Below are 458 nucleotides of genomic sequence, written 5' to 3'. Positions count from 1 at the left end.
CAATGATCTCAATGATCTCATCAATGATCTCATCAATGATCTCAATGATCGCATCAATGATCTCAATGATCTCATCAATGATCTCAATGATCGCATCAATGATCTCAATGATCGCATCAATGATCTCATCAATGATCTCAATGATCTCATCAATGATCTCAATGATCGCATCAATGATCTCAATGATCGCATCAATGATCGCATCAATGATCGCATCAATGATCGCATCAATGATCGCATCAATGATTTCAATGATCGCATCAATGATTTCAATGATCGCATCAATGATCTCAATGATCTCATCAATGATCTCAATGATCGCATCAATGATTTCAATGATCTCAATGATCGCATCAATGATCTCAATGATCGCATCAATGATCTCATCAATGATCTCAATGATCGCATCAATGATTTCAATGATCGCATCAATGATCTCAATGATCGCATCAATGATC

The sequence above is a fragment of the Anarrhichthys ocellatus genome, unplaced genomic scaffold (genome assembly GCF_004355925.1).
Source record: "Anarrhichthys ocellatus isolate YVR2014 unplaced genomic scaffold, GSC_Weel_1.0 scaffold3173, whole genome shotgun sequence".
Taxonomy (NCBI): domain Eukaryota; kingdom Metazoa; phylum Chordata; class Actinopteri; order Perciformes; family Anarhichadidae; genus Anarrhichthys; species Anarrhichthys ocellatus.
The sequence above is the reverse complement of the archived record's forward strand: the minus strand, read 5'-3'. Positions refer to the sequence as shown.